This window comes from Portunus trituberculatus, chromosome 37 (assembly GCF_017591435.1).
Source record: "Portunus trituberculatus isolate SZX2019 chromosome 37, ASM1759143v1, whole genome shotgun sequence".
Lineage (NCBI taxonomy): Eukaryota > Metazoa > Arthropoda > Malacostraca > Decapoda > Portunidae > Portunus > Portunus trituberculatus.
Window position 1 is genome coordinate 2,736,687 of NC_059291.1, and position 10,000 is coordinate 2,746,686.

The 10,000-nt window shown below is 43.6% G+C and overlaps 1 protein-coding gene across 21 annotated transcripts in view; it reads left to right on the forward strand.

The window, feature by feature from the left end:
- The window catches only part of LOC123514343, a 567,471-nt gene that overhangs the window by 525,185 nt on the left and 32,286 nt on the right, over window positions 1–10,000 (forward strand). The gene's annotated exons all lie outside the window — the stretch shown is intronic.

Genomic DNA, 10,000 nt, shown 5'->3' on the forward strand with positions numbered 1-10,000 from the left:
CTCTCTCTCTCTCTCTCTTATGCTTAGGAAAGAGGAAAGGAAGGCAGTAGGCAAAGTCCAAGGCTTTCATCAAAATAATTAATATGCAAATACCTCAGGGTCCTGCAGGGTGGCGGATGGGGCGGAAGTGACGCGAGGGTTACCAGCTCACCGCAAATATTAATTTCCCTTCCCATCTGAACCTGGCCTTCAATCAGCCTTTGTTAATTTTGGTGAAATTGTCGCCCACTTTCCTCTTGAATTTAAGGTATTCGAGAGAGAGAGAGAGAGAGAGAGGGAGAGGGAGAAGGAAAGGATGGGAAGAGGAAGAAGGAAAGGGTGGGGAGAGGAGGGTGAGACTCTGAACTCCGAATGACAGTTAATGAGTCATTGTTTTGCGGATTTAGACATTCTACTGTGGTGTTTGGAAGCGGTGGTGTTATTATTGTCGTCTTCCTCCTTGCACTCACAGTTAAAATAGACCTTAATTCCGCCTCTTTATAATGTTAATACGATTAGTTGTAGTTTGTTACAACACGGTTTGTTTTATAATTACTCTTTAATGTATGAAAAGAAATCTGTGCCATTAACTGTTCCTTTTGTCACGCTCTCTCTCTCTCTCTCTCTCTCTCTCTCTCTCTCTCTCTCTCTCTCTCTCTCTCTCTCTCTCTCTCTCTCTCTCTCTCTCTCTCTCTCTCTCTTATGTACTTAAGACGCACGAGACCTTTTTTCTTTATATAAATCACAAAAATATACAATTTTTACCTAAACAAAGTAAAGTAACAGTGCGACATATGAGGAAGCGTGTAGGTCTGTTAGAAGCCAAAGGGAGGCCATCATGTGAGATACTTTGAGAACCACCAAGACCTGGAGAGACTCACAGAATCCGGGCCTTTCCTCTATTGAATTGTGTTGCTTCACCATCTCTTGTTTGGCCTGTTTGAATTCTCTCGAATACTCTCCGCCGTCGCCCTCCAAACACACACACACACACACACACACACACACACACACACACACACACACACACATACAGCTGGTATGCCTGTCTTGGACCATGTCACGCTAAGAGGGACGGGCTGTAGCGAAGACTAATAGAGCACGCTAAGAGCATTGAAGCATACATATTGCTAATGGAGTGTATATAAAGGCAATGGAGCTCACGGTAGATCACTGGCACATGCGCAAGATTAATGGTGAATGTCCATGGCCACTGAAGTATATGTCGGAGAGAAAGAGAGAGAGAGAGAGAGAGAGAGTTTGTGTTTGTGTTTGTGTACTAAGATGGAAAAAGAGAGAAGGGAGTAGGAAGGAGAAAGGAGGTGAGGAGCGTGCTTATGTCTTCTGTAACTTTAAGAGAATAGGACGGTAACTAACTTTCCCTCGCACCGTCTGGTTCTTTCTGCACCTGTTAGTGTGTGTGTGTGTGTGTGTGTGTGTGTGTGTGTGTGTGTGTGTGTGTGTGTGTGTGTGTGTGTTTGCGCGCGCGGCGTAGGTGCGTGAAACTTCCCAAAGAAGTCTTCTAAAATTAATGCGGCATCTTCGCAAAGGAACGGCAGGAATCCTAGGCTGTGGCACGAGCACCCGGTAGCTGGAGGAGGGAGGGAAGGGAGGCTGGAGGGTGTACGTACAGGAAGACACGCAAAACAATATTCCGACAAATTTATTTTCCTTGCAAAACTATCTGCCCAGGAAGTTTGGAGGGTATTGTTGTTATAGTGGTGGTCGTGGGAGGGAAGGACCGCGGGGGACAGCCGATGGAGACGCTGTTTATAAAGGAATGACAAACAACAGTAGACTTATTTGTTTACTATTATAACACCTGAAAAAAATAACCTATCGAGTCTATAGTGAAGCAAGTAGGATAGAGTATGCGAGACCTTGTATAGAATAGAAGAAAATGTAATAAATAGTTATAACAAGAGAGAGAGAGAGAGAGAGAGAGAGAGAGAGAGAGAGAGAGACTACTAGCTCAATTTGACTTGGGATATAAATGGTTCCTTTCTCCTCCATGTAATTTCCGTTTAATGTTGTGAGTTTGTCTCCATTAAAGAACCATCGGCCCAGCGCAGCGTTCTTGGTCCATTGCCCCATCCTTACTTCCCCTTCACTACCCTTCGCAACTCTCCCATCTCTCCCACCATTACCACTATTCTCTGCTTCCCCGACTAAAGTTTAAATTCTCTTTGTTCACGCATTTTCAGCGAGCAAAGGAGGAGGAGGAGGAGGAGGAGGAGGAGAAGGGAGGAAGGATGTTTGTGGCGGCGGATTTACTGGCGGGAGTCAACAAACGTGGCAGTTAATCAAGGAGAAAAATTAACAGAACAGAAAAAAGTTCTGTAGGGGATGGATAGTGTAGAGAAGGACGGAGAGCAGATAGCAAGCGTAGGCAGTCGTTTCAGAGAGAGAGAGAGAGAGAGAGATTAGTTGGGCTGAAGGGATATTCCTAGAGAAATCGAGGATACAAAAAATATAATACATAAAGAAAGTAGAGGCTTGGATGACCATAACCACATGAAATACAGAAGGAAAATCAACGTAAAATTAATATGAACAATATAATATTAACACCTTCAGTACCATGACACATTTTCACTTTTATTCTGCTTACTATCTGCATGGTGATTTTATACAGCTTCAGAAACTTACGTGGGGGATTAAAATAGTGAAGACTGTGGCCATTATTAATCCTCTGACCTCCATAGACCCTTCCTAATGTCAAATAAAATCGTCCAATCATACCCAAAACTCATGGTGAAAAATACGTCCCACTACTGAAGGATTAAGAGTGAAAAAAAAAAAATCATTGACAGAATATCATAGCGACAAAAAAAAAAAAAAAAAAGTTGTAGAATTGAGTTGCTTAATGATGCGCTCCACACCTTGCCATCTATTAGAAAAACCATGATCTAGAAAACACGTAAGACCTTATCGGGGAAAAAGCACCGATAGAGAAGCAGATGTGCGTTATAAAGCAAGTATCAATGAGACGGAAACTAGGTGGTAAAGATGACACCCTTTGAGGAAACAAGTGACTAGGAAAAGTACAAGTATTTGTGGTCATGTGGAGTAGATATTTTTGTGGATAGCTGGCCTTGCCGGGGTTCCGTATTGTGTTGACGTAGAAAGGGAGAGGGGAGGGATGTTAGTGGTGTGGATGTGGCCACTGAAGGATGAATAGGAAAAAAAAGTGGCCGTGAGGAAGGAAAAGTGAAGGTGATATAGAATTATTGAGGAAAGAGAAAACTGGAGAACCACACTACACCAAACCTCGGCTTGAAAGGATGAGAGAGAGAGAGAGAGAGAGAGAGAGAGAGAGAGAGAGAGAGAGAGAGAGAGAGAGAGAGAGAGAGAGAGAGACTGGCGCCACCAAATTTCAAGATTGGAGACCGGAAGTGTTTTGTAACTCTCTCTCTCTCTCTCTCTCTCTCTCTCTCTCTCTCTCTCTCTCTCTCTCTCTCTCTCTCTCTCTCTCTCTCTCTCTCCAATTTAGCGGTGAAGGCGAGTTATTTATATCGAAGATGTGTACTTAGTAAGACTGTTCTGTAGTTACCTGTGTGTGTGTGTGTGTGTGTGTGTGTGTGTGTGTGTGTGTGTGTGTGTGTGTGTGTGTGTGTGTGTGTTTGCATGGAACAGCTATCTACTCCTCTTTGTAGTGAAGGAGTGACGGACTGCAGTGAAAGATGACCAGAAAGCGTTTTTAGATCCAAATTATACATTGGTGGTAAAGTGGAACATGCTTTATGCTGCAGTGATAGAGGAGAGAGTGACTTGGATGCTGTGCTGGAATGAGGTGACAGAGTAAAAGAAATCCAGTGAGGAATGTAAGTAAGTTTAGTGGAGGGAGGATTGACGCTGTGAGGAAAACAAGATGAACATGTAAGATGATACGGTTGTTCTGCTCCACTTCGCTTCCAGAATCACAGTCGCGAGGGATTCATGGTAGTGTGAGAAGTGAGGATAAGAGAATGAGGGTCAGGGTGGATGGGTGGACGGAATTCTGTTGCAGCGATGAGTGGAAAGCCGATAATCAGTTTTTAGGTAATGAAAAATGTATTCCCTCTCTCATTCCCCCTTTTTTTTTTTTTATATATACTCGTCCGTTACTGTTTGCATTTCTCTCTCTCTCTCTCTCTCTCTCTCTCTCTCTCTCTCTCTCTCTCTCTCTCTCTCTCTCTCTCATGATTTTATGGGAAACTAATCCAAATTGAGTTTTTATGTAGAATTCTAAATCCACACAACGATACGATAAAATTGGATGGAATGATTCATTGAGGAGAAAGTAATGTTTAGTCCCTTATTAATGAGCACACACACACACACACACACACACACACACACACACACACACACACACACACACACACACACACACACACTGGCTGGCCTCATACGCTGTCTCGCAAGGATTGATGCAAATTAGGAGAGATGTTCTTGAATACTAATGTTAGAGACACGTAATAAAAAGTGATCAGTTATTTAGATTATTAATAGTAGTAGTAGTAAAGAAAGAACAGTAGTAGTAGTAGTAGTAGTAGTAGTAGTAGTAGTAGTAGTAGTAGTAGTAGTTACAGCAGTGGTATTGATAGTAGTAGTTGTAGTCGTTGTTGGTGGTGATGGTATTAGCAGCAGCAGCAGCAGCAGCAGCAGGAGAAGTTGCTGCTGTTGTTGTTGTTGTTGTTGTTGCTGATGCTGTTTCCGCTTCTGCAATTTTATCATTATTGTTATCATCATTATAAGCATTACCAGTAGTAACATGACTCTCCTCTATACCTTAAAACACTGAGAAATAATAAAAAAAAAAGGGAACATACAAGTAGGTATCGATTATAGGTATCGAAACTCGAGTCTAATATCGTCACGTTGATGGAATAAGTTGGCCACAAAGGGAAGCCTCGCCCTAATCATGTAAGTGGAAACGAAGCCACTACATGGTCTGACAGCGTAATGACGTTAGAAGGGATGTCACAAGGGGGAGCAGCGGATGGAAGAAGAAAAAGATGGCGAAGAGCTACTGTAAGAGAAATGAGCGAGGATGAAAGGTAGGGAGAGGAACTGGAGATGGAACTAAGAACTGAATGTAAATAAAGGATGGATAGATAAATATAAGTAGCCCTATTGCCCTTGATGAGGACGTTTGAAGGAGCTGGTGGAGGAAGGAAGGAAAATGAGGGTGAGTAGTAATGGATAGGAGCAGGACGAATAGGGGGAAAGCAATGAGGTTAGGTGTAGTAATAAAGAGAGTGGAAAGTAGAAAAATGAATGGCTCTCCAGTATAATTAAGTTTTGCACCGCCTTTCCACCTTCCCAGAGAGAGAGAGAGAGAGAGAGAGTGTGTGTGTGTGTGTGTGTTTCACTGTTTGATCTGCTGCAGTCTCTGACGAGACAGCCAGACGTTATCCTACGGAGCGAGCTCAGAGCTCATTATTTCCGATCTTCGGATAGGCCTGAGACCAGGCACACACCACACACCGGGACAACAAGGTCACAACTCCTCGATTTACATCCCGTACCTACTCACTGCTAGGTGAACAGGGGCTACACGTGAGGAGACACACCCAAATATCTCCACCCGGCCGGGGAATCGAACCCCGGTCCTCTGGTTTGTGAAGCCAGCGCTCTAACCACTGAGCTACCGTGTGTGTGTGTGTGTGTGTGTGTGTGTGTGTGTGTGTGTGTGTGTGTGTGTGTGTGTGTGTGTGTGTGTGTGTGTGTGTGTGTGTGTGTGTGTGTGTGTGTGTGTGTGTGTGTGTGTTTCCCGCGTCCACAAGTGTGAATCGCAGGTGTTTAGAGTTGACATATACTATAGCTTTTGGGGAGAGAGGTGGGTGCATATGATATTTATCTCTTTCTACTCTCTCTCTCTCTCTCTCTCTCTCTCTCTCTCTCTCTCTCTCTCTCTCTCTCTCTCTCTCTCTCTCTCTCTCTCTCTCTCTCTCTTTCTCCAGGAAATGGGTGAGTAGGAAGGACAGAAGACGTTCATGTCAGTTAGAATTGCTAAAAAGGAGTTGTTTTGTAAGATGGATTAGTAACCACTGTCTTTGGTATTTTAATTAAAAGTGAAGAAGTAAGATCCAGGAAGAACTCACGTATTCCACCTGAGAAGCGCTTTTAACTTGTTCAGGATTCAAACAGTTTGTCGGGAGTTTGTAAAGGTCTCCTCTTAATTGTGTTGTGTATTCTCTTCCGTGATCTTTGTTTTACCTTTTGTATTATTTTCCTTCAATCTTAAAGTGTGGATAGGACATGTATAGTAGCGCTGTATATACAGTAGACGGCATTGTGTGTTTTGGTATACCAGTCTTTTGATTTGTGCTTCCAAGACTACCTATTTGAATTCCACTCACGAAAATGACGTCGTGAAAGCTTCATTTAGAGTAACTCCACTGCAGTCTATTAAATGAAAGCAGAATAGCATGTTACTTTAGGTAGGAAGCCAGCCAACCACGGTGCGCATGCCCTTCCGTGACGGTAACACTCAGGTGAGCACCCACTCCAGGCTGAGTGACGTCACGTAAACCCTAGCGACTTCCTGAACTCAATTTTAGTGGCAGACTTGAGAATATAAAATGGCCACTCATATGCAACTAATAATGTATTTCGGAGACTTACCTCACTGCTCTCGCTGCATCTCTTAAGACAGATTGGTTCACAGGGTTCATGGCAGCGTTCAGAAACAACCTTGCTCATCAGTACGTGCATGAAGGTTAGCTAGTATTGATTGGCGGGCGTGGAACCAGGCAGAGGCTACGAGGGATCTAATCAGCAAACATTATGATGAGTTTGCTCTCTCTCTCTCTCTCTCTCTCTCTCTCTCTCTCTCTCTCTCTCTCTCTCTCTCTCTCTCTCTCTCTCTCTCTCTCTCTCTCTCTCTCTCTCTCTCTCTCTCTCTCTCTCTCTCTCTCTCTCTCTCTCTCTCTCACACACACACACACACACACACACACACACACACACATCTGTGCTCGTTTCTGTCTCTCATTTCCTCCCTCTCTCTCTTCGATTTCCTTTCCGCTTGTGACCCCATTCATTTTTTTCCACCATCCTCCCTTTCCATTTCTTCCCTCATCCTTCCTAGTACTTTTTTTTCCGCATATATATCTCTCGTTCTCCGTTTTCCCAACTCCTATTATAACAACTTCCCTTCACAAACGTTATTCCTGTACTGTTTTCCTTTTACAACTTTCCTCGCGGTACGTATATACCTGTTCGGGCAATAACGACGTATACGAAACCAGACCAACCACCCGTTTTGTCTTACCTTTCTACCAACATCTAACGAGCCTTGATTCATCGCGTCCTGGGAAACATGCCACCTCGCCACACCAACGCCTTGGGAAGTTAAAACGGTGTGTTGTAGCATGGATTCAAGTTTTTTTTTTTTCTTTTTAATGAACGCTTATTGAGAAAGGGGAAAAGAGGTTCTGTTGTTGCGTCCTTTTATACTTTTATTCAACCATGTTTGTTTTCAATCTGGTCGTGGAATTCCTTGGCCATTAAAAGTTTTTTGGTATCTGTGTGAAAGTGTAAAGGTAATTTTTCTTTTTCTGTTTATTTGTTTTTGTAATGTGTCGTGGGTGTTTTGCTTTACGAGATGTAGTAGACGGAGAGAGAGAGAGAGAGAGAGAGAGAGAGAGAGAGAGAGAGAGAGAGTGAGTGTGTGTGTGTGTGTGTATGTGTATGTGTAAACGTATTTTCTATGTTTGTTTGTTTTTGTAATGCGTCGTGGATGTTTTGGTATAAGAGAGAGAGAGAGAGAGAGAGAGAGAGAGAGAGAGAGAGAGAAAGTGGGGATTAATCGTATTGGTTGTAAAGGATGAAGTGGCGTAGTACGAAGTCACGTTCGTGTGTGTGTGTGTGTGTGTGTGTGTGTGTGTGTGTGTGTGTGTGTGTGTGTGCAGGTGTTCCGCCACTGCTGTAGGAGCCCGATCGTTGCCGTGAGTTAGAATCATAAAGACCATTCGATAATATCTCTCTCTCTCTCTCTCTCTCTCTCTCTCTCTCTCTCTCTCTCTCTCTCTCTCTCTCTCTCTCTCTCTCTTTCTCCGTCTTTCCTGGTTGCATTTCGCTGTGTTCATGCATTGCTTTTTTCATCACGAGTAGGGGAGGAGTCTTGATGTCTAGGAAAGATTAAGAGGAAAGGTGGAAGAATTAGGAATTGCTCATGAATGTTATAGCCGTGTCCTTGTAGGAGTGTTCTGGCTCCCCTCTGTGTTCCTGGGTCTTGATGGAAGGAGTGTATAGCTCTACCACCTGTCGTGTGTGTGTGTGTGTGTGTGTTCATGTGAGCGGGTGTGCTTTATTCCTTACGTATAAAAGGCTATCTTTGTATCCTGATCTAATACCACGACCACCATCACTATCATCACCACTGTCATCACCACTATCACTATATACCATTACCACCACTACCGCTACCATCACCAATATCACCACCACTACCACTAGTATAAAATCTAGATCTTTATTTGTGAAATCATTCCTCCGTCACTGCATCAGATGTTGTAATGACGTCATCCCCACGGCCGCCGCCACCACCATTGCTCGGCGCCAGGATCACAAGTACAGTCTCCCGCAGCGGCTCCACGCTCACACCTGCCGGCTGCCGCCAAGCGTCAGTATGCGCTGGGCTGTGACGGTGGTTGTGTCCGTTTTAGTTGCGGCGGGGGCGGTGGTGGTGGTGGTATCAGTGAGTGACGATGGTAAAGTTTGTAACTACGTATATAACAACACCAGCAGCGTGGTGTTGCTAGTGAAGGATCAATCAGTGATAGTGTATCCCAACAATACTGGCTCGTGGTGGTGGTGGTGCTGGTGGTGCTGGTGGAGCTTGTGGTGTGTGAGTGTAAGGAGAGAAAATCTAGGTTGAAGGAAACTTAGAAATTATAAAGCAAACACCACTTAGACAATCAAATGTATGAGTGAAAGTGAAGAAGCAAGTTCAGGTGGTGGTTGAAGCGGAGAAGGAGAAAAGAGGATGAAAAGTGACTTACAATTTAAGTTAACGTAAAGCTAGTAAGTAGCTGGGCGGTCTGGTGCCGCGCTAGTCGTTGGGCGCCAGACAGCGATACGTGTCGGTAGGAAACTTTTTTTTTTCTCTTTTTTTCTTTACCCTGTCTTTTCTTAAGGCTAAGTAAACGCCAATAGATGTATTGATTCTAACTGACTCAAAGAAAAGCAAAGAAGTTTCCATACCATCAAACCATTATTGCCTTCATTGCGTCTGGCCTTTCAAATATTAATAGATAATATTGTTTTACTAAGTCAAAAGTAATTACACTGCTGTCTATTAGCCTTTCAAGCACGACAGATATGAATTAAAGAAAACAAAACCGAAGTTCGAACTGATGCATAGGAGATGGGAGTCCATTAGAAGAAGATGATGAACTTGTGTATTGGCGGACACACGTAGTCTGTCTGTGGTGGTAGCTGCTCAGTCTTCGCTATGGCGACCCTTCCTATTGCGCCCAGCACCAGACACGAGCAGAATGGCGGACGTGGCTAGAATTTTAGGGAGTGTGTGTTTGAAGGTTGTCATGGGAACGGCAGGCGATGCACCAAGGAAAGAGCGAAAGTGAGAGAAGAAAATACGAAGGGAGGTAGAGAATAGCAGATGATGGTATACGCTGTCTGATTATAGCGACGGGACGTGAGTCATCACTGTTTTGTTACAAACAACTTTATTGTTTGACGTTACATAGTAGTTGTACTACAGTTCTTCTTCAATACTAGGAATACTTCTAGTAGTAGTAGTAGTACCACTAACAGCAATGATGGAATTGGTAATAGTCGTGATAACATTAGTAGTTATGGTTTTAAGATAAATATTTTATAGAAATTAATCGAAAAATACAAGTTTCCACTTTCATTTACTGTTCTTGAGAATTCTCTCTCTCTCTCTCTCTCTCTCTCTCTCTCTCTCTCTCTCTCTCTCTCTCTCTCTCTCTCTCTCTCTCTCTCTCTCTCTCTCTCTCTCTCTCTCTCTCTCTCTCTCTCTCTCTCTCTCTCTGCTTCCTCCTCG